The sequence below is a fragment of the Hemiscyllium ocellatum genome, chromosome 9 (genome assembly GCF_020745735.1).
Source record: "Hemiscyllium ocellatum isolate sHemOce1 chromosome 9, sHemOce1.pat.X.cur, whole genome shotgun sequence".
NCBI classification, from domain to species: Eukaryota; Metazoa; Chordata; class Chondrichthyes; order Orectolobiformes; family Hemiscylliidae; genus Hemiscyllium; species Hemiscyllium ocellatum.
Genome location: NC_083409.1, coordinates 49341130 through 49365582, shown reverse-complemented (window position 1 = coordinate 49365582; position 24453 = coordinate 49341130). Strand labels below are relative to the sequence as shown.

General features: G+C 43.1%; 1 protein-coding gene across 1 annotated transcript in view; it reads right to left on the bottom strand.

Annotated features, from left to right (window-relative positions):
• Positions 1 to 20168, bottom strand: part of lrp8 (low density lipoprotein receptor-related protein 8, apolipoprotein e receptor) — a 170055-nt gene extending 149887 nt beyond the window's left edge. The window contains exon 1 of the mRNA XM_060830271.1: positions 20129 to 20168. The gene's annotated coding sequence lies outside the window, so the exon portion shown is untranslated. The remainder of the gene's footprint in view (positions 1 to 20128) is intronic.
• Between the last annotated feature and the right edge of the window lie 4285 nt (positions 20169 to 24453).

The following is a 24453-nucleotide window of genomic DNA, read 5'->3' as shown; positions in this document are numbered from 1 at the left end:
TAACTGGACCAGTAACAACCCTTGGAGTCGATAAAATGTGGTGCTGGAACAAACACAGCAGGTCAAGCAGCATCAGAGGAGCAGGAGAGTCAATGTTCTGGGCAGGACCTTTCAGCACTCCTGATGCTGCTTAACCAGCTGTGCTTTCCCCAACTCCATGTTTTATCGACACTGACATTTCAGCATCAGCAGTGCTCACTATCTCTAATCAGTAACAACCTTGATTCATTTGGGGTCGAGAGATCGAGAGATCTCATTTAGTTGATTCTTGAAAACCACCAGTTACATACATGTTTAATGTTCCCTTCCTGGCCACTGGGGTAGGATGGTCACCCATCTCTGCAGGTTGCAAGTTCTGCTTTAGCGAATGGTACAGTTCAGTGTCCTCGAACAGTGTTCTGGGATGTCTGCAGACAGACATGGCAGTACCCTTTTCTTATTTAGAGAAAATGACATAGAGGATGATAAACACAAAGCCTCCTATACCTTCTCTGCATTTTGAGGGAACTTCAGTTGTGACTGAAACTGGAGGTTGCTTACTGGCACATTTGTTTCTCCTTGTTCTTTCTGCATCTTGGTTGCGTTACAATCACAGTACTGGTTATCCTGCTGTGGTTGGATCCATTGGTCATGGTTCCATGAATCTTCTTGGGGAATGTCAGAAACTGAACAGGTCTTCAGCTATGTGGGCAGTCAGTGTTTGCATCAAACACAATGACAATTTAGTACCGTTCTCTGTAGAGTGAGATGTGGTGGACTCTGATGATGAGGGCCATGAAATGCCGGTACATAGACCTTTGGCATAGTGGATTTTTAAGTGCGAGAGCAGTGGAGATAGGACGAACTCGGAAGACTACAGATAAGGTAAGGCAGTTTTTATTAAAATCACTTCCCAGTAGCGGGCAGCGGTGTTTTTCTCTTTCACAGAAGGAGCGGGAGCAGCGGAGGAAATGATGGGGACCAGTGGGGTAGCTGGGAAGGTAAGCAGTGAGTATAAATACTCACTCTTCAACGCCAACAGCCATTTTAAGTGCGAGCAGCAGCCGAGAAGGAGCGGGAGCAGCAGAGGAAGTGACGCGGACCGGAGGGGCAGCTGGGAAAGAAAGCAGTGACCATGTATATCAGCAAGGCGGCTAAACCCGAGACTCTACAACTGTAGTGTCTCCCACCCGCCCTCCTCCTCTAACCTAGTTAATAAGTAGGAAGAGCAGGAGCGACGACCAGGGCACTGCTGGTAATATATCTGGGCAGAGGCTGAACCCGAGACACTACACATGTTGTGTCTCTCTCCACCCCTTCCCCCCCACCCCCCCTCCACCCACTCCTCTAACCAAAAATAGGACTCTGGTTTGTTATGGTAAGGATTTTCTATTTCTTTATCGGTGAATGGTTAAAAATTTGCTTTTTATGGTTTATCTATTAGTTGGTTTTTAGAAGAAGACTATAGCAGAGAGGTATCAGAAAGTATTTTAACTCAAACCTATACAAAGTAATAAAGTAATTAACTAAGCAGAGATGGCTGGACAGGTGATGTGCTGTAGCTGTATGATGTGGGAGCTGGCTGATCCCATTGTGAATGGCAGTGACCACATCTGCAGCAAGTGTTGGTTGCTGGAAGAACTCCGGCTCAGAGTTGATGATCTGGAATCTGAGCTTCAAACACTGCGGCACGTCCGGGAGGGGGAGAGTTACCTGGATGCTTTGTTTCAGGCGGCAGTCACACCTGGGAGATTAAGTAATTCACATTCAGTTAGTGATCAGGGACATCAGAGTGTGACCGTGAGGCATTAAGGGGGAACTTGAGTTCAGGAGTGCAGGAGCCTCAGCCCTTGACCTTGTGCAATGGTATGAAATTCTTGCTCCCTATACAGATGAGGAAAAGGACTCTGGACAGGATGAGCCAGCTGACCACGGCACCATGGTGCAGAAGGCCATTCAAGAGTGGGGAGCAAAAAGACAAGTAGTTGTTATAGGGGATTCTATAATTAGGGGGACAGATAGTATCCTTTGCAAGCCGGATCGGGAGTATAGCATGGTGTGTTGCCTGCCCGGTGCCAGGGTGCGGGACATCTCCGACCGGCTTGAAAGGATATTGGAGTGGGAGAGGGAGCATCCAGTTGTTGTGGTCCACTTTGGGACTAACAACATAGGCAAAGCTAGGGTGGAGGACCTGTTTAGGGATTATCAAGCACTAGGAAGGAAATTGAAGTCCAGGTCCTCAAGGTCATAATCTCCGGATTACTGCCTGAGCCACGTGCCAATTGGCATAGGGATAAGGAAATAAGGGAAGTAAACATGTGGCTAAGGAATTGGTGTGGGAAAGAGGGATTCCATTTCATGGGGCATTGGCATCAGTTTTGGAACAGGGGGGATCTGTACCGTTGGGACGGTCTCCACCTGAACCAATCAGGTACCAATGTTCTAGCGAAGAGAATAAATAGGCTGGTCAGTAGGACTTTAAACTTCTGAGTTGGAGGGAAGGGAAAGTGAAAGCGACAGGGAGTATGGAGTTAAATGGAAAGATAGGCAGGAGGATAGCATGTATGCAGGTGAATTTAACCTTGAGGCAGATTAGGAATGCAACAAAAAGGAAGGATAACTTAGGACATCTCATGACTTCCAATATCTCTAATGATAAGAATGTTAGCATTAAGGCACTTTACCTGAATGCTCGTAGCATTTGTAACAAAGTAGATGAACTAACGGCACAGATCATCGTGAATGATTGTGATGTGGTAGGCATCACAGAGACGTGGTTGCAGGGGGTTCAGGACTGGCAGTTAAACATCCAAGGATTTTCAACTTATCGAAAAGACAGGGAGGTGGGCAGAGGGGGCAGGGTTGCCTTGTTAGTTAAGAACAAAATTAAATCTATGGCACTGAATGACATAGGGTTGGATGATGTGGAGTCTGTGTGGGTGGAACTGAAGAACCACAAAGGCAAAAAAACCATAATGGGAGTTATGTACAGACCTCCTAACAGTGGTCAGGACCAGGGGCGCAACATGTACCTGGAAATAGAGAAGGCATGTCAGAAAGGCAAGGTCACGGTGATCATGGGGGACTTCAATATGCAGGTGGACTGGGTAAATAATGTTGCCAGTGGATCCAAAGAAAGGGAATTCTTGGAATGCTTACAGGATGGCTTTTTGGAACAGCTTGTCATGGAGCCCACGAGGGAGAAGACTATTCTGGACCTAGTGCTATGTAATGAACCAGACTTTATAAAAGATCTTAAAGTAAGGGAACACTTAGGAAGCAGCGATCATAATAGGGTAGAGTTCAGTCTGCAGTTTGAAAGAGAGAAGGCAAAATCGGATGTAATGGTGTTACAGTTAAACAAAGGTAATTATGAGGGCATGAGAGAGGAACTGACGAAAATCGAACAGAAGCAGAGCCTAACAGGGAAGACAGTAGAGCAAAAATTGCAGGAGTTTGTAGGTAAAATTGAGGACACAGTACAGAGGTTCATCCCCAAAAAAGAAAGATTATCTGGGGAGGAATTAGACAAGGAAGTCAGGAAATGTATCAAAGAAAAAGAGAGATCCTATAAAGTGGCCAAGAGTACTGAGAAATCAGAAGATTGGGAAGGCTACAAAAACAAACAGAGGATAACAAAGAGAGAAATAAGGAAGGAGAGGATCAAAGGTGGGCTAGCCAGTAATATTAGAAGTGATAGTAAAAGTTTCTTTCAATATATAAGAAACAAACGACAGGCAAAAGTAGACATTGGGCCACTTCAAACTGATGCTGGAAGCCTAGTGATGTGAGATAAGGAAATAGCTGGAGAACTTAATAAGTACTTTGCGTCAGTCTTCACAGTGGAAGACATGAGTAATATCCCAACAATTAAAGGGAATCAGGGGGCTGAGTTGAGTATGGTTGCCATTACAAAAGAGATAGTGCTCGAAAAGCTAAAAGGTCTTAAAATTGACAAATCTCCTGGCCCTGATGGGCTACATCCTTGAGTTCTGAGGGAGGTGACTGAGGAAATAGCGGAGGCGTTGGTTGAGATCTTTCAAAAGTCACTCAAGTCAGGGAAAGTCCCGGATGATTGGAAGATTGCTGTTGTAACCCCATTGTTCAAGAAAGGATCAAGACAAAAAATAGAAAATTATAGGCCAATTAGCCTAATCTCAGTTGTTGGTAAAATTCTAGAATCCATCGTTAAGGATAAGGTTTCTAAATTCTTGGAAGAGCAGGGTTGGATTAGAACAAGTCAACATGGATTTAGTAAGGGGAGGTCGTGCCTGACAAACCTGTTAGAATTCTTTGAAGAGGTAACAAGTAGGTTAAACCAGGGAAACCCAGTGGATGTGGTCTGTCTAGACTTCCAAAAGGCCTTTGATAAGGTGCCAAACGGGAGGCTGCCGAGTAAGGTGAGGGCCCATGGTGTTTGAGGTGAGTTACTGGCATGGATTGAGGATTGTCTGTCTGACAGAAGGCAGAGAGTTGGGATGAGGTTCTTTTTCGGAATGGCAGCTGGTGACGAGCGGTGTCCCGCAGGGTTCAGTGTTGGGGCTGCAGCTGTTCGCATTATATATTAATGATCTGGATGAAGAGACTGGGGGCATTCTAGCAAAGTTTGCTGATGATACAAAGATAGGTGGACAGGCAGGTAGTACTGAGGAAGTGGGAAGGATCTAGACAGTTTGGGAGAGTGGTCCAGGAAATGGCTGATGAAGTTCAATGTGAGCAAATGTGAGGTCTTGTACTTTGGAAAAAAGAATACAAGCATGGACTACTTTCTAAATGGTGTGAAAATTCATAAAGTCAAAGTACAAAGGGATCTGGGAGTGCTAGTCGAGGATTATCTAAAGGTAAACATGCAGGTTGAATCCGTGATTAAGAAAGCAAATGCAATGTTGTCATTTATCTCAAGAGGGTTGGATTATAAAAGCAGCGATGTGCTACTGAGACTTTATAAAGCTCTGGTTAGGCTCCATTTGGAGTACTGTATCCAGTTTTGGTCCCCACACCTCAGGAAGGACATACTGGCACTGGAGCGTGTCCAGCGGAGATTCACACGGATGATCCCTGGAATGGTAGGTCTAACATATGAGGAACGGCTGAGGATCCTGGGATTGTACTCATTGGAGTTTAGAAGGTTAAGGGGAGATCTAATAGAAACTTACAAGATAATACATGGCTTGGAAAGGGTGGACACTAAGAAATTGTTTCCATTAGGTGGGGAGACTAGGACCCGTCGACACAGACTTAAAATTAGAGGGGGTCAATTCAGAACAGAAATGCGGAGGCATTTCTTCAGCCAGAGAGTGGTGGGCCTGTGGAATTCATTGCCGCAGAGTGCAGTGGAGGCCGGGACGCTAAATGTCTTTAAGGCAGAGATTGATAAATTCTTGATGTCACAAGGAATTAAGGGTCACTGGGAGAATGCGGGTAAGTGGAGTTGAAATGCCCATCAGACATGATTAAATAGCGGAGTGGACTCGATGGGCCGAATGGCCTTACTTCCAATCCTATGTCTTAGGGTCTTATGCTCTTATGGACCTTATTCTGAAGTAAGCTGCACAGACCTTGCCACACAAATACATTGAGAGGTTGTATATGTGGTAATATTACAGAAATCATGTTGCTCCAAGGCCCCCAACCCACATCATCTAAGAAAGGCAGCATTGCATGTAAATGGATGTTGGCAAACACTTGGTTCCAAATGAGAATCAGTTCTGTGCCTTTGCGCACCCTGTGAGATCATGGATTGTCTCTGTGCTTTATGGCCTCAAGGTACCACTTTTAAGGTCACCTGTGATTATCTCTGTTTCACGGAAGTGACTATGATTTCATCATCAATGATATGGTCAAGATTGCTTGTGGCCAGGATTTGAATCACTGTGTATGGAATTATGATTTTATGATTACAAATGTCTTTAAACTGTACTGTATAAGTGCCTAATTATGCAATTGCTCCTTGATGAGCTTCACATTTCAAAGTGCTCAATCCAAAAAAAATGCTCACATCCCCCCACTCCAGATGTGACAGAAGCTGTTTTCCATTTCCATGGTGCATTTCCAATGTGGATGAGGGTGGAAGGCAATCCAGGTCATGGTTTGCAGAGTAAGTCTCTAACTCAACCTGTCAGTCTAAGTGACTCTTCAAATCTCCATGTTCCTTTCTTTCTTGAATTCCCTGTCAACACTGCTCAGTCTGACGTCCAGACAAACCTATCCAATTCTTTCAGTTACACCTTTATTTTCCAACATTACCTCCTGAATTCTGGACTTCTGTTTAGCCATGAAAGCATGCTGCCTGACCTGCTGCGCTTTTCCAGCAACACATTTTCAGCTCTGATCTCCAGCATCTGCAGTCCTCACTTTCTCCTTCTATTTAGCCATGCCAATTAACCATTGTGCAGAACTGTCCTCTGTTCAAGCTAGGGTGGTGGTGACTGGAGACCTCAGGTGACTTCAATGCCCCTAGCAGTAGCTCATCTCCTCCAGTGTACTATTGTCACCCATCTTTATATTTTGAGTTGCCCCCATCACAATTGTTGTTCCCTTGTTTTAATGAGACCTCAAGCAGCAAGTGGAAATCATGATGGTAGAACAATTCTCCAGCATCATTGAGGGAGAGCAGTTTGAACAGTCTAATGAGAGAAAGGGTGTCTTTGGTGGGAGAGGGTTAAGGGTAATTGCAGATGACATGGGAATTCCTCAGTCGAATATAATTCACATGGTCAATGTGTGTGCATCATGTAAATATTGATTTCCTTATCTGTTTGTAATGGCATTATGCCAGTGGAATAAGGAACACTACTCCAGAATCTTTGGGTTATCCATGTGTGCAAGTCTCATTTTACATTTCTGCCATAGATGCCAATGACTCCAAGCAATGAGAAAGGAAACTCCCCTGACCTGAGCACCTGGGAGAGCTGCTGTGATGAATGAATTCTTTCACAACTGGAGGGATGTACTTCGGCCAAAGCAAGGAAGTGACTTCACCACAGCATGAGGTCCCTGGTTCATTACAGAATCTCTAGGAGCAGTTGCAATGGACTTTACAGTCCTTGACCCCAGTAAAAATGAGGCTGAACACATTCTTGTCTTCATGAATGCCTTTACCAAGTTTATAAAGGGCTATTCTCACCCTTGTCCAAAAGCCTCAACTAACTCAAAGTTTTAGTGTATAATTGGCTTGTTAGCTTCAGTGTTCCAAATTGTACTCACAGAGATCAGGGACACATCAATATCCTACAGGAACTTTGCACCACCCCTATCATCCAGAGGGCAACAGAGAATGTGGATGATTCAACTGTAATCTGCATGGCCGTCTGCCCATCCTGGCTCCTGACAGTAAATGGAAGTGGCTGCAAATGTGTTGCTGGTCAAAGCACAGCAGGCCAGGCAGCATCTCAGGAATAGAGAATTCGACGTTTCGAGCATAAGCCCTTCATCAGGAATCTTAGAGAATTCGACGTTTCGAGCATAAGCCCTTCATCAGGAATGTTTCGAGCATAAGCCCTTCATCAGGAATGGAAATGGCCTGAGTATCTTCTGGAGCTGGTTTATGCTTATCCTTGGGCCACCTTCCATACTATCCCTTTGATGCAACAGTCCCTCCTCAGCACCATCTCCTCGTAATCACCATCAGGAAACCGGAGCACCAAGAGGAAACCCTCGCAGAAACAGGGGAGGATGTGCAAACAGGTGGCTGGAAATGCTTGTGAAAACCTTTCAAACTGGATTGCCCTTTATAGTCATTCCCAAATCGTTTTTAAAGCTAACTAAAAGTCTCTGAAACTGAAGTCTTTTTTGAGTTCATATATCGGATTAGTCCCGATCTCCTGTGAGTTAGGAAGTGCCCTTTGGTGTTGAAGGAATGTATCAATCTCGGGACTATCTGGGGAAAGTTACAAATGGTATAAAATGCGGATGATATGTAACTGTTTCCCAGCGGGCAGGTGCAGCCCTGGGTTCAGTCTCTGGGAGGCTGCAGTCTCCAACTCAGGCTGAGAAGGGGAAGGATGCCTGGGAGTAGTAAAGGGGAGAGGGGTACCGGGCCGGCCGTGAAGTCTCCCCGGACCCCGAAGTGCTCTCGCTGCAGGAACCACGGTTTCGATGTGCGCCTGAAGGGGCACGGCGCTTGCAGCTGGCGCCGGTGCCAGTGCCCCAAGTGCTACCTGATCGCCGAGCGGCAGCGCATCATGGCAGCGCAGAAAGCGCTCCGCAAGCAGCAGCAGCGGGAGGAGGAGGAGGGGGCAGGGGAAGGGGAGAGAGAGGGAGGGCGCTTCAGGGACGGGGACCGGGACCGGGGCGGGGAGGAGAGTGCCAGCCACAGCGGCGCTAGCCCGGAGCAAGCCAGCGGGCAGCTCCCCAGCACAGCCCCGCCGGAGGGAGAGCGCTCTGTCCCGGACAGGCGTGGCCCCCCACTCGCCCAGGATGGGAGACAGGGCATTGGCGACCGGAAAGACACTCCCCTTGCCCATGTGCTGCACACCTCTGGCTCTTTTGGTAAGCACCTGGATATGTTCTTTACCCCCACTGTTATGGAAGCAGCAAGTAACACAAAGTGGGGGGGACAGAACCCCCCCTCCTTTTATACCCCTTTGTGTCCCATTAGGGGACTGCTCAGAATGTGTCCTTTTATAAAATGCACTAAAATCCAGCTGACAAAGGAATGGGCCAGTGGTCTAAAAAAGAAGGCATTGGGAGTTTTCACCTTTAAAGTTCAGTGGTTTTGCGTGAAACGCGTTTTTAAATGTATACCTTTTTTTAAAAGAAATCCAACAGAGTATTTGAATGTTTGGATTTTTCACTGATACTGGGGAGACTTGGAAGTTCCTGGGAGGGACAGCATCAGGTTGAGGTCCTCTTGCCTTTTGAAGCACAGGCTGATAACGAGTTGTTGAGCCTGCCCTCCCTGCGGGTGTTACAGAGCTGCGTTCACTGCCCTCGATTCCGCAGAAGGGAGGTGATTTGTAATTGTTGCTAATTACAGTCAGTCTTGGTGGTTTCTCCTGCAGTAAACAGCCTGTCTAATTCACCCAGCCACCCCTCCCTCCCTCCGGCCGGGAGTTTCAGGTTGTTAGTTTGAGCTCTGGGGTCGTCTGTCTCTGGACAATTTGTTCCAGAGCCGGTGGGACTCCCTCTATCTTGTAACAAAGTTTTCAATCCTTCTCATCCGCGAAAAGGAATGAGTGTGGCACTTAAAATTGGGAACACTGGAGAGAGGGGGATAAAAAAGCAATGTGCTAGCAAACAAATTGCAATATTTGTGTCCTTTCACAAAATCAATTCAACGGTCCAAAAGATAATCAACTTTCTACAATAGTTGGTGGCAGGAAACGACTTTGGAAATCGCGCAATTCTTCAGGTGCATGGTATATTTTGGAAGGTTTTGCTGAACCCAGACACAATGACACAATCTTCATATATCAGCTTTGAAGCAAAATGTTAGTTCCTCACTGGGTGACGGTCCCTCCCGAGTGCTCTCTGTTTCACGCAAGTAGACATTACTTAGCCCCTGTCAAAAAGTGTGGGACAGCCTGTCTTCATGAAGAGGTTATGCTGGAAATGTCAACCCTCCTGTGTCCTCGGATGCTGCCTGACCAGCTGTGCTTTTCCAGCACCACCCTTTTTGACTCTGATCTCCAGCATCTGCAGTGCTCACTTTCTCCCCATTGTTTAGCCCCTAGCCTGCGTCCTATCCCAGGAGTGACCTACAATTCCCCAGAACCAGACTCAAGGGGAAACTACCCAAGCTTGCCAGATTCAGAGGTTGGAACCAGGTGAAAGGTATTCCTGGTAAGGGATTGGGGGTCAGACTAACCTGACTTTTGCTTATAAAACAATCCACAGGCAAGATCACTTTTTTTAAAAAATGGAGTGGCTCTGTTGGCTTAATAATCATCTGTAAATATCAATGAACTGCTGGATTTTGGGTACAGTATACAGTGACAGATACTGAGAAGGAATCAAAGATCTTGCTCTGGATTGGTTAACTTCTGAGTTAAAGAAATTCCAACAAACTGCACTAACCACATGAGCTCTGTGACACCTTGTGGTGAAGATGTTGTTTCATAGCCAACTATTCTCCTTCCACTGCAATCCAATTACATCCCAAAACTTCTGCTGTTCTGGTGCATATTACACATGTCTAAATAGAAAGTTTGAAAACAACTTAGATGGTTTTATTGTTGAAATAAACACCTCTTATTACTTCACTCACCTATAATTAAACAAAACACGGACATCAAGGCAATAGAGGAATTATGGGGAGAGATGATCAAAGGGATGAATTTTCAGGAATGTTTCAAAGGGATGAGACAGGAGTTTAGAGTGGGATTTGCCATATATGGAAGCTCAGTGGCTGAAGGCACAGCTGACAGTAATGGGGAGCAGACAAGAGGATAGCATAAGAGGGTAGAGTCACGTTTGCACAGCTTCTTGCGAGGGGGAGAAGCCACATTAGGTTAAAAAAATATGGAATGGGGAGGCTATGAAGGGATTTAAGCAGCAACGTGAAGTGTTTTATGCTAGAGTTCGCCCTGAACTGCTTTCCTCTGATGTGGCCATTTCTCACACATGATCCGTGACAGGAAGTTTCAGCAGGCTGTTTCAACCTCATGGGAAAGCTTTCTCGTTTTCTCTGATATTTATCCATCATTTGCGATAGAAATCACAGATGGTTCAAGAAGTGACAATGCTATTTAATTTTCCAACTTACCCAATACCATTGTAACTGGGAAGGCGATAAATTCAGCCTGTAGTACCTCCTGACTTTTAGTTATACAGCTTAGTTTCTTTGCCTTGTAATAGTTTGATTGAATGTTGAATTGATTTGTTGAGAGTACTTTTCTCTATATTTAGATCATCCTGCTTTATACCAGGAGGTTTCCACCACCAGTAAAGAGCAAGCAGAGAGGAATTCTGTGAGTGGTGGCTTTTACCGGAATATCTTGCCACCAAAGCTGTATACAGGATATTGCAGTAGTGTCTACAGTTATCACCCCTTCTCAATGGGCTTTCCAATGAACCAAGCAGGCTACAAAGGAGCTCCCATGTCAACTGGGATGTGTGCCTCAAGAGGCAGCTTCAGGCCAGTCCAAGGAAGCCTTGGAGCATTCCATCCAAACCCCGTGTTGGTAAGACACTAAGTACACTGATCATTTATGATACCACTTTCAGCCAAATGGTGGAATGTTTTTCACATTTCTAAAGATGGAAAATATGGGCTGAACATTTACATTTCAGGGTTTATACTGAGCATTCCTTTTCAATAATTTTCTAAGGCAATAAAATAGTTTGGTCTCCACATACAGGTTTCCTTCTATCTAACAATGAAACAGCACAAAATGGGATAAAATCAAGCCTATTCTGGCTGTTTGGAAGAGGCATTCTAATTAATCCCCTTCTCTACAGACCTACATATTTTTCATTTTCAAGTACTTATCCAGGTTTTGTTTGTAAACTCTAATTGAATCAACTTCCATCATTCTCTCTGCCACAAAAATATTTGGTCTTTATTTACTTTATCAATGCTGTTCTAGATTTGGAACACCCTTACCCAATCCCTTTTTAAACGTCTCTAAGGACAGCAATCCAGGTTTGTCTAGTCTGTTCATATAGCAGATATCATGTGTTCCCGGTAATATTCTTGTAAGTCTCCTCTGCATCCTTTTCTAAGACCATGACATCCTTCCTAAAGTATGTTGCACAGAAGTGGCTATAATGCTCCTGCTGAGGCCTCACCTGTGATTTCTAAAAGTTTGAAATTTTTCTTGCTTGTTTACTTTATACCTATGTTTATAAAGTCAAAGATTCCATAAACATTTGCTTTAATGAAGCAATTTTTTTCAACCTGACCAACTTCCTTTAAAGTGTACATGTAACCCCTGTTCCTGTACAACATTAAATTGAATTTATATCACTTTTCTTATTCTTTCTACCAAGTGAATATAAAAAAGATAAGATTTTGAATTGGGAATTTAGTTATATCTGTATTCCACAATCAAAAGATCTTGTCACTTGTCTTTTCACCTTAAGATTCACAATGTGCAAGTCCACAGAAAATCAACCAATATATTGTTAAAAATCCTGTTCGTGCACAAACTTCCTTTCCAAATTAATGCTGTTATTTATCACACTTTTATGACAACATTTAACATTGAAGCTACTAATATAGATATGTAGAATTAAATCCTTAAAACTATAGTTGGTTGTAACAATGTAGTTGCAAGTTGTGGCCAGTGGATGACACTGCAGAGAAAGATTCTGAATTCAATTCTCCCAACTGTTGCAACTTTTGTGTAGACAGGTTTTCTTGTTGTTTCTGCATACCTTCAGTGAGTCCCTTACTTATAATTATTTATCTTTGAGGATGTCTCAAAGTGAGGACTTGCACATCTCTATAAAATAAATGAAACTACTCTACGACCAAAAGATATTTTTAAAATGACTTGTACATCTTTTTATTGTAGTGTAATAGAATAATAGTTATAGGAAGGATATTATTAAGCTGGAGAGGGTTAGACGAGATTTACCAGGGGATGTTGCCAGGTGTGGAATGTTTGAGTTATAAAGAAAGGCCAGATAGGCTGGGACTTTCTTCACTGGACCATAGGAGACGACCTTAGAGAAGTTTACAAAATAATGAGAGGTATAAATAGAGTTAATGGTAGGTGTTTTTTTCCCTAGCCATTGGGGAATTTCAAGACTGGGGGCACATTTTTAAGGTGAGAAGAGAGAAATTAAAAAAAGACATGAGAGGCAAATTTTTAACACAGGGTGGTTCACGAGTGGAACGAACTTCCTGAGGAAGTGGTGGATGTGAGTACAATCACAATATTTAAAAGAAATTTGGATAAGTACATGAATAGGAAAGGTTTAGAGAGATGTGGGCCATGAGCAGGCAAGTGGGACTAGTTTAGTTTGGGAATATGTTTGGCATGGACTGGTTGGACTGAATTTCTGTGCTGTGTGACTCTATGTAAATGAGTCTGTCAGACAGTTTATGAATACAAATATAAATTAGAAATAATTAGAATTAGGAAAAAGTCTGATTTCCCTTTCACAAAACTATTTTGATTCTAACTCATGTTGAACTTTTCTAAGTGCCCTGCCACATATTTAATAATAATTAGCTACCTGCTTTCTGTCTTTCTCTCCCTCCCTTTTCAAATAAAGCAGCTAAATTTGCTGATTTACCATCTAATGAAACCTTCATTGAATCTAGAGAACTTTGAAAACTTAAACTCAACTCATCAACTGTCTTGACTAGCCACTTTTAACTCCCAAAGATGAAATCCATCAGTATTGGGAATTAGTCAACTTGTAGCTCCAGCAATTTGCTCAGCATCTCTTCCCCAGTGATTGTATTTTACTTTAGTTCCTATCCCCCCCACCCCCCACGACTTCTATTTCCTGACTTGTACCTATTTCTGGGGCGTTATTTGTGTTCCTATTGTGAGACTGGTGCAAAATACCTTTACAGAGCCTTTATAATTCATTCACCATCTCATTTCTCGTTATTAATTATCCAATCTCACTTTCTATAGGCCCACCACACATTTTGGTAACTCTATTTTAAAAATATCTAGAGATTATTACTATCCATTTTCAAATGTCTGTCTAGCTTTCTCTTGTGCTGCCTTTTTCCCCCCTCTCTTTATTAACCTTTTAACCATTCTTCACTGTTTCCTGCATTCTTTCCAGTCTTCGAGACTTGCTCCCACCCCTCCAACCTTTGCACATTGATATGATTTTTTATTCAGTTTGATACTAACTTTAACTTTCATGAATGGTGGCTCCTCCCCTTGAAATGCTTCTTTCTTGTTCGAGTATGTTGATTGTGTGTGTTTTGAAATGTCCCTTTAACTATCTACCACTGCATCTTCATTAACCTATTCCTTAATGTTGTTGGCCAGTTCATTTCCGCCAGTTCTGCTTTCCTTCTTTCCTAACTGCTCTGATTTAACTTTAAAATACATTGTACTTGTCTTGGACCCACACTTCTCTTCCTGAAACTAATTGCAAAATTCAATCAGGTTATCATTGTTTCCCTTTTGAGGTTATTAATCTCATTTCACAGTGTCAGGTTCAGAATAACCTGCTCCCTGATTGGCTCCAGAAACTATCCTGAAAACATGCTAAGAACTGTCCCCTGGGTCCCCTAAGTTGCTTCACTCAGTCACATCCTTCTTTTCCTGGCCAAACAAGGAAAGCCTGTCTTGCAGGGAGTGACCACTTGGTAATTTTCCCCCTCCCTGATTATTGTGGTGTCTGCAGTTTGGCCGTCAGCTTATAAACTGAGCCAAAGCCACTGGAGTTGTAAACACTTATTGCAGACGTGTTTTCTCCGAGTCACACTGGTGTCAAGGAACTCCATACCATAATAGCAACACATCACTTACACTGTATCCTGAATAATTTTTAAAATTAACGACTAAATGATTTAATAGGTTTTTTATTTTCCATTTTTTATATATTTTATTACCCTACCGCCAGTTCCTGTATTATTTTAAATTTTAGGAACTGAACTGATGTTAACCACTTTGTTCTAAGTTCCGGTCAGGCGACCTGATACTTCAAGGTTGAGAAGATTTACATTTTACAAATTTGAGTACTTTCAGATTTACCACACTTTACTGGTGGAACTGAATCTTACTTAAAAGTACAAATTTAAAAAATAATGAGTTAGTATTCAGCAGTTGCTCACTTGTTAGTTATTATAACTGCTTAATGTTTTAATAATGACCCTGATTGATATTTCCTAGTTGAGATAAGAATGAAATGGAAAAAACTCACCAGCCAATCACACACCTATTGCCCTCTGATGTCTGATCTTGATTGTTCTTTCTGATTGGATGCTTTGCAGTAGGAAATGTGGAGATGTGTCTCCACAGGTGGTTCCCACTCTGCATAAGTTGCCGTCCATGGATGTGTCTCTGCTGGTGGCTCCCCTCCTCTACATCAGCAGAGGAAGAACCTAACTCAAGGATAAGGAGCCAACAGCATGAGATAGTGTGTGTGTGTGTGTGTATAAACACATACAGCCCAGAGGAATAAGGAGAAGTGTCTAACTGTGTTAGCATTGAATAAAGCATGGTGGCAGCAAGGGAGACCTCAAAAGAAACTCAAGACTTTGAACACAGGACCACAGGCAGAAAAAGAACATAAGAGGAATTTAACGCTCAGCCAGAAACTGGCAGCACTCCAGAGTTTTAAACATTGAAACAGAACACTTTGACAAAAAGAAAAGAAAACCAAATTACAAGAGCCATTAAAAACATGGAGAGTCCCAATGAAGACAGAAGGAGGTGTTCTGGAAGCAGCAGTTTCAAGGTTAGAGAACTATATCAGGCTGGTCTTCAAAGGATCAGCAAATCCAAGTCAATACATTTTTACATATTTGGGTTCAATAGTTGATGATGCCACAATAAGAAAAAAAACTTGAAAGAAGGTATTACAGAGTATAGCACATTGTTTAAAACATTTGATGCCACTTTAGCCCTAAAAGAAAGTTAGTTATAAAAAGGGCAAAATACAAACAGTGAGCTCAGAAAATGGAAGAATAGAGGAGGACTTATACCATTTAGCAGGATGTTGCAGGTAAAAAAAATATTCTCACACCTTGTCCAATCCAAGAAGGATCTAATGTTGAACAGGCAAGCTCATTCATCAAGTGGGTAGAAACCAGGATCCAAGATTGGTCAGTTCTGTGATGAAACATCTGATTTCTCCTAACACGGTCAGATGGGTCGACTGTCCTGACAGTCTGCCAAAATTATGTGAATCAACATCATCAACCATATGAATTTGTAGAAGATATATGTCAAAGCAGAACAGTAGCACAATGAATGTCCAGCAGAGGGACGTGAGAGGTTGTGAATGTGGTCTGTTAGGTTACTTGAGAAGTCCTGCAAAAAAGCAGGACCTTCATCACCACAGAAGCAAAGGAAAAATCCTGCAAGAGAGAAATTCCCAGGAAAATGGAAATCAATACAACAAGGAAAAAAAAATTAAGAAACTAGTGAAGAAGAATAACACTTAAGACACCATTGCAAGGTGAGGTCAAGGAGTCTGGAGCATCAACTTGAAGGTATAAGGGTTTGAAACAATTTACATTTGACATGGGAGCAGCTGTTTCAATATTGGCTAACAGTTTCCCAGTTGATGCCTTCAAGTTGATTCTCCAGACTCCTTGACCTCACCTTGCAATGGTGTCTTAAGTGTTATTCTTCTTCGCTAGTTTCTTAATTTTTTTTTCCTTGTTGTATTGATTTCCATTTTCCTGGGAATTTCTCTCTTGCAGGACTTTTCCTTTGCTGAAATCTGTAAGAGTCAGACCGGATAACAAAACTCCAAGATCCAGGAGGCACAGATCTTCAGTTGTGTGTTCAAAGCATCATAAATCTCAATCACAAAGTACAAGATGTTAGTGAAACACTCTATATATGGAAGAATCAGAATACGCCATTATTGAACTGAAATATTTGTAATTGACTCGGTCTCTTAAATGAAAGTATGGATACAGCTCTCCAGAATGAAAACATGAGAGAATTCTGGCAAGAATTTCTAAAGCTATTCAGAGGCCGAGGAAAATTGAAGCATGAGTATCACATTGTTCTGCAAGGAAATGCTAAGCCCATCTGCTTTCCACTCCCAGAAAAATTCCTTATTCTTTGATGGGAAAGCTAAAACAGCATGCTGTAAGTGGCATCATACTGCCAGTGACAGAACAGTCAAGTTAATGGTCAGGGCTACTAACTGCAGTAAAATCGACATTTCGGGCAAAAGCCCTTCATCAAGAGGGCTTTTGCCCAACACATCGATTTTGCTGCTCCTCGGATGCTGCCTGAACTGTGTGCTCTTCCAGCACCACTAATCCAGAATCTGGTTTCCAGCATCTGCAGTCATTGTTTTTACCTAGGGCTACTAACTGTTCCCAAGCCAAATAGAGAACTAAGATTCTATGTGGCTATCACTCAGTTAAAAGGAGCTGAAAGAAAAATCAATCCTATTTTGTCAACTGATGACAGGTTGGCCAAATTAGCAACAAGCAGGTTTCTTGCAAAATTGGACGCAAACAGTTGGTTCTGGTACATATCGCTAGACCATGAGTCAAGATTGCTGACTATATTCATTATGACACCAGGTCATAGTCCAACAGGTCTATTTAAAGTCACCAGCTTTTGGACAGCTGCTTCCTCACCTGATGAAGGAGCAATGCTCCAAAAGCTTGTGATTTCAAATAAACCTGGTGCACTAGAGTCTGGTGTCGTGTGACTTCCAACCTTGTTCATCCCAGTCCAACACTGGCCCCCTCACGTTGTATATTCATTACACCACTTGGGCAGTTTTGCTTCAACCTCTGCATCAGAGATTTTCCAAAGATCAATGTCAATAATTCTGTAAGGGAATAGAGAGCACTGACCATATGGGTAATATCCTAGTGCATGGTGAAAGGAAAATGACTAGAAAATCATAGAAGTGTTAAGAGCATTGCAAGAGGACTTAGACTAAATAAGAAATGCCAATTCTTGAGAACAATTACCTTTCTTGGACATCATCCAAGAACAAGGCAACATGTTGTTGAAGATACAAGCCAGCAAATCTCCAGCATTGTGCCTCTTAGGAATTACGTGGAGGTACCACTGTTGGACTGGGGTGGACTAAGTTAAAAAGCAGTAAGCAGTATTTGAAAGCTTGTACTTTCAAATAAACCTATTGGACTATAACCTGGTGTTCTGTGATTTTTAACTTCATAGGAATGCTGAATCAAATGTGAACGTTTAACATAGCCAATTTTACTCAGCACATAGCAGAACAATAGAAAAAAAAAGCTAGCAATGATATTGGAGTCAGGAACAGATTGCACATTATCAGATAATGAAGGAGATGTTAATTTCACTGATATTCTAGTTCTGTTTTTTCTTGTTCTACATGTGCGTTGCTGGCTGATCAGCATTTATTGCTTGTCCCTAGCTAGCTTGAATGGAATGGCTTGCTAGGTCACTTCAGAGAGCAGTTGAGAGTCAACCACATTGCTGTGGGTCTGGTGTCACATGTAGGTCAGACCAGATGAGGATGGCAGATTTTCTTCCCTGAAGGCTATTTGAGAGCTGGATGGGCTTTTCTGACAATCAGCAATGGTTTCATGGTCATCAGAAGATTCTTAATTTCAGATTTTTGTTTTAAAAAATTCAAATTCCACCATCTGCCATGGCGGGATTTAAACCCAGGACCCCAAAACAATCCAGACTGTGACTGCAGAGCAGAGCTTCTCCAAGTGCAAACTGTGAACTGAAAGAACTGGTAGTTTTACATCAAGATTTTTACGGAAATGGAACAGAGGTGCACAACTATATAGCAGGAAGCGATAGCAGTTACATAGGGATGTGAAATCCCAGGCCATGATGAATCATGAGAATTTGGTAACATTATCAGGATCAAAAGGGATTGCAAAAATGCCTCTATGTCTGCATTCTGCCAGTGTACCACATTGTTCTCTGTGGTACCTCAATACTTTTGCACCAATCTCCCATCAATTCTCATGCATTGCCATTCTCACTTTTACCTTCAGCATCTTCTCTCCCTCTCGTTTACCCCTTTGACCTTCCAGACCGTTGATCTTGCATGGTCCCTGCGGTGCCTACCTGGTAGGCTAAACACCTTGTTACCTTTGACCACCTCCATCAGCACTAACAGCTGCCACCTACTTTCAGTTCACTCAATCACTCTCTTTTTCTCTCATTCCAGGAGAAGACAGTCCACAATAGGACAGAAAGGTCACAGACAAGTGAAGGGCTGTCCAAAATCAGGCTTTTCATCCATTATGAGGAAAGAATCCTGCCCATTACTGGAGAAGACCAGAATCACTCCTGTAGGGATGCAGAGACATCAATGTCCTGCAATAGGATGAGTATCGTTCTTCACTTCACTGAAACTATCTCCCAGTAATGCTACTGTCAGCGTCATTCATTGCACACCACCTTTAACCACTGGGACTCCGCCTTCTCTCCCTTGTTGCTTGCAGGTACCAGGAGGATGTCTATGCTTCCTGTTGGAGAAACAGCCTGCTCCACCAGAAGTCATTTCCTTGATTGCTGAGGGCTCACAGGAAGAATTGGCAAGGTTGTCCCTTGCACCTTCAACAGCTCAGGTACTGACAACTTAGTGGGAACACCGTGCTTTGAAAGTTTGGGAGCACAGGCTGGTGAGCATCTGACTGTGGCAGCTCCGTAGCTCGCTGAGGAAGAAATACTCCAGTCGGTGATACACCACAGACCAGGCAAGGGAGGGCCCTCCGGTGTCGGCAATCAGGGACTTGATCCATAAGCAGAGGAAAGAACAGGAGCAACAGACAGAGATCTGGGAGGCAATGGCCCTCATAGCCCAGAGGCTGGAGGAGAGCAGCTTCGCAACAGGGACCCAACTGCCTCAAGCACGTGATCGCCCATCAGCTTCCATGGACAGCCAGGTCCAGCACTGTCACAGAGTGCACATACAGATGCACGCTATTGTTCAGGCCATTGGTTCTCAGGATAGAGGGAATGGTCACAAGGGGATGAGGAACCTGTCAATCACTCCAGGTGCCCCTACCCCTCAGGGAGATGGGGCCTTCAGGAAGAGGAAGAATCAAATATAGGCTCGTCAGAAATCTCGACTCTGGACACTATGCCAGTGACCTTCTGTGTTCCGCCAGGGTACCACACTGTACTCTGGTACCTCACATTGACAGTCTATGCTATTGCACCAATTTCCCATCAAGTCTCATGCTCTAATACTCTCACTGACTGGGTCTTGCACCTCCCCCCAGTGCCTGACCCTCTCCAATCCATGGAAGTTCAAGCCAAGGAGGATCCATCTGCTTCTGGCAAGACTCTCAGCATGACTGGCCATTCACACCACACAATCCCTGTGGTAACTCAACTAAACCTCAAGGACAACAGGCCACCCCACTAGGCAGCAACTCCACCTCCCCCCCCCCAACCTGGGACAAGGGTAAAATATGATGGGAGGGAACGAACAAAAAATTACATTCGGGTTGCATGAGTGAAAGCGCAGTGGTTTATAAAAGATCACTTTGGATATATTTTATTCATTTTATGTTACATTTATTTGAGTCCTTGTGTATCACTAAATGTAACAATGCCAGTATGTTGCTTACCTTGATGTCCATACAGGGTGCATCATGGATTGATGTCAGTGTTGACAGCGTGCTATAGCAGGGTCATGGCTCCTGCTGGCACCGTTGCCCCTCGGTGGTCAAACATTCTTATTCTTGCCATGGCCTCTGTTTGCAAATGAAGTGAATGAAGTGGTCAGCGGTGCATGGAGCAGAGGGCGTACAGCACAGAGATAGCGAATGCATTAGGATCGCTATGGATTAGGGACCCCATAGATCAGATAATGCACAAAGTCTCTTGCACTATCCTCCAAAAGACCTAACATTGGTGGGTTGTGTAAATCCCTCCCTCACAGGTCAAACCACTTTCTTTCTCATTCTCATAGAGATTTACAGCACGGAAACAGACCCTTCAGTCCAACTCATCCATGCTGACCAGATATTCCAACGTAAACTAGTCCCATTTGCTAGCACTTGGCCCATATACCTCTAAACCCCCCAGAAGCCTTTAAAATGCTGTAATTGTACCAGCCTCCACCACTTCCTTTTGCAGCTCATTCTGTAAACTGTAAACGCACCACCCTCTGTGTGAAAAAGTTGCTCCTTAGGTTCCTTTTATATCTTTCCCCTCTCACGCTAAACCTATGCCCTCTAGTTCTGGACTCCCCTACACCAGGGAAAAGACTTTTTCTATTTATCCTATCCATGCCTCTCATGATTTTATAAATCTTTATGAGGTCACCCAGCCTCTGACACTCCAGGAAACAGCCACAGCCTATTCAGCCTCTCCCTATAGTTCAAATCGTCCAACCCTGGCAACTTGTAAATCTTTTCTGAACCCTTTCAAGTTTCACAACAACCTTCTGATAGGAAGGAGACCAGAACTGCACGCAATATTCTGAAAGTGGCCTAACCAATGGCCTGCAGAGCCACAACATGACCTCCCAACCCCTGTACTCAATGCTTTGACCAAAAAAAGGAAAGTGTACCAAACGCCTTCTTCACTATCCTATCTACCTGTGACTCCACTTTCAAGGAGCTATGAACCTGCACTCCAAGGTCTCTTGGTTCAGCAACACTCCGCAGGACCTTCCCATTAAGTGTATAAGTCCTGCTAAGGTTTGCTTTTCCAAAATGCAGCACCTCGCATTTATATGAATTAAACACCATCTGCTACTCCTCAGCCCATTGGCCCATCTGACTAAGATCCCGTTGTAGTTTGAGGTAACCTTCTTCGCTGTCCACTACACCTCCAATTTTGATGTCATCTGCAAACTTACTAACTATACCTCCTATGTTCATATCCAAATCATTTATATAAATGACAAAAAGCAGTGGATCCAGCACTGGTCCTTGTGGTGCTCCACTGGTCACAGGCCTCCAGTCTGAATTGCAACCCTCCACTACCACACTCTCTCTTCTATCTTTGAGCCAGTTCTGTATCCAAATGGCTAGTTCTCCCTGTATTCCATGAGATCTAACCTTGCTAGGCACTCTCCCATGGGGAACCTTGTCGAATGCCTTACTGAAGTCCATATGGATCACGTCCACCGGTCTGCTTTCATCAATCCTTTGTTACATCTTCAAAAAAACTCAAGTTTGTAGTTTTGATTTCCAGCACGATAAAAGGCGGCAATGGACAGTATCCAGTGAGTGGCTTCCAGACTCCATCTCAACATGACAGTGAGGCCCCGATCATGCACTGGATTGGTATTGGCAGTTGCTCTGTGCCAGGACCCCTGACTTATAGGTGCCCCCATGGATGTCACTGAGGATTACTCATCTAAAGCTTTGAGACATGAAGCAAGCAAGTATGTTTGCCACATAAACTGCTGGCACACGGTGCAGGTACGAGATTGCAAGAGGTACTTACTCTCCTTGACTGGGGACTGCTGCACAGCAAGACCAGCTGCCTGGCTGTGTGATTGCATAATTGGTACAGCAAGGCAGGAATGCTGTGAATGAATGTTGAGAGAACAAGAAATCTGCCTGGGGATGCAACCTGGTCTAGTCAGTGAGCATGTAATGTGCCTTTGCAACAGCCTCCCAACGTTGGTTGCTACAATGTCCTGCACTACAGGTTTGTACTTTCCAAGTGTCCTGTAAGTGGATTGGGGAGATGGCATGAGAGTTTTCAGGATATGGCAAATATTGAATGGCAGGGTCTGTGGAGGAGCGGTGCATGTGGTCAGTGCACACGGATTGTGTCCTAAGATACTTTTTCATGCTGACCAATATGGAGGTCCCTTGGAGCAAGTCCCCCATTTTGACTTCCATGTGAAGAATTCTCAGTATCTAGTTTGCTCACAGCGCATTCTAGGATGGGAAGCTGTATGGTAATGAGGTGAGATGTGCATGAATAAGGTTGCTAACAAGCAATAATTCCCCTGAGTAGGCAACTCACTGCTCCATTGCAAGAATCACACCTTGACACCTGGAACTTGCTTAAAAGATGTAAAAGGTTGCTTTTGGTGTAGAGATAGGGCATGTGGACTTCTTACACAATTCCATCATATTTCTTAATGTAGTCCAAATCATTCAGGCATGTAAGAGATTCTGCCTATTGACTTTTTACAGAGAAAAAATTAAAAATAGTAGCATTTTGTTCCTGCTTAGTCAACACCACACATTTGGTCAACAAACTAAAGTGACTATAACCACACAAGGAAATAAAACAGATAGGTCTTCTATGAAGTAAGACTTAACAAACTGCGGATTCATTGTATCAGACAACTTTCGTCACTTGTGTTCACAAGATACCTCAAAATGCCTCTTTTATCAACCACTTTAATATAATTCTGAACATACCTGAAATCTACTGTTTAGTTTACATTGTATCTCAGAAAGCTTACAAAGCAAGTATAAGCTATGCTTTTACTGTACTGATCAGTTGAAGGATATAAGTGTAGGAAATGGAATTATTTCCACCTTGCAGATCTAGTGTCTCCATTGAAAATGGTCAAGTTAACTACAGCATTCAAATTAATTAAATAAATAAATTAGATTCAAATTAAAAGTTCCCCTGACAATGCACAATAATTACAACATCAGTTAGGCACCCCTTACCATGCCAGTATAGTGTAATATTTTCCTGTGTTCACATCAGCAATCCCTGACTAACATTGACAATTGAGTACTAAGTTATGTTCAGTTTAGTACTGTGCTGGATTTGAACTCATTCCAGATATGAAAAAATATTTTGCTCCTTACAGTTCGGATGGAAGTAGGAAGAAAGATTTCTATTTCGTAGCGGTGATTGCAATAACTTTGCAGTTCTTGTGAATGAAGCCCACATCTTATTTATTTAATTGGCATTCCCACAGGGAGCTGCTTCCAATAATACAGTCTGATTTTGCATTTTTCATAGATGCGAGATAATGGTTGTGGACTGCACTCACCTTATTATTCACCACCTCCATTTCTTGGTTCAAGATTGTTCTCAGGGCCCCCTTACATACCCCCACTCATGGCACCAAGAGCCAGTGAAACCACCGGTGAAATTGAAGTAACCGCAGGTAAGAATATTGGAAATATAAACAGCTATTTAAGAAGCATACATGCATGTTAGCTTTTATTTCTGTTCAGTTTTCTTACCCTTATTTTCTCCAGAGGTGTTAAAGCATTGACTGTTTGCTGGGATTTCATGGATGCTCATTGTCCAAGTAGCCTTGATCCAGGTGTGAACGAAGTCTGCAGGCGTTCTTGGGCATTTGCAATAAGAAAGAGAAAGAATGCAAATTCAGTTCTTTGTCACCTGACTTCCCATACACAGAAATTTCCAACTGGGCAGTGAACAGGAAACTTGGCTGATTTTCCTGTTGTCAGCCAAGAGGTGCTGCAACTGAATGTAGAGCTGCCTACCTCGATCTAAACAGAACCAATTTCTGCATTGAATTGAACCAGGAGCTGTCCCTGTCCATATGTTGATGCCTTTTCTGTTTTCCATACTTGAGTATCAATAAGCAATCAATCAATCTGTATTAACTAATGAAAATGGTAAAGGCATCCATGAAATGGGGGGAATTACCTTTTTCTGACATTCACACACAAAAAAAGTGACTTATGTTTTCCTCAAGATCTTCTCATGAAGACACTGGGAGATAATGTGCAGCATTGATCAAGTGGTCTTATATGGATTACTTATTTCCCTTGGGGCAAACAACATAGTTTACACAAACTGTACAGGTTTCTCAAATATACCCATTCATGCTCTGCAGATGATGTCCAATGATAATGTTCCCTTGAAATAAACAAGGCTTGTGTGGTGCTGCACAAAACAAATTTCTTCTTCACAAGGTGAACTCAGAGTGTGTATCTGTACATGTTAAGTACTGCATAATCCCTCCAACCATGTGATTATTCTTCAC